General features: G+C 67.0%; 1 protein-coding gene across 1 annotated transcript in view; it reads right to left on the bottom strand.

Annotated features, from left to right (window-relative positions):
• Positions 1-206, bottom strand: part of C3 (complement C3) — a 53,994-nt gene that overhangs the window by 2,821 nt on the left and 50,967 nt on the right. The window lies entirely within an intron of this gene.

Raw genomic sequence — 206 nt, 5'->3', positions numbered from 1 at the left:
GGACAGGGGGACAATGGGGATATAGGAGCGGCCTCCGAGGGCCACTCCTCCAGCCACGTGTCCTTCCCGATCAGGTACGAGAAGCTGGGGACACAGGGGACAGCTGGGGACACGGGGACAGCCGGGGGGACATGGGGACAGCGAGGGCAAGGGGGATAATGGGGACAGTGGGGACATGGGGACAAGGGGGCGGTGGGGGTAGGGGA

The sequence above is a fragment of the Onychostruthus taczanowskii genome, unplaced genomic scaffold, assembly GCF_017590055.1.
Source record: "Onychostruthus taczanowskii isolate IOZ18803 unplaced genomic scaffold, ASM1759005v1 scaffold335, whole genome shotgun sequence".
Taxonomy (NCBI): Eukaryota; Metazoa; Chordata; class Aves; order Passeriformes; family Passeridae; genus Onychostruthus; species Onychostruthus taczanowskii.
The sequence above is the reverse complement of the archived record's forward strand: the minus strand, read 5'-3'. Positions and strand labels throughout refer to the sequence as shown.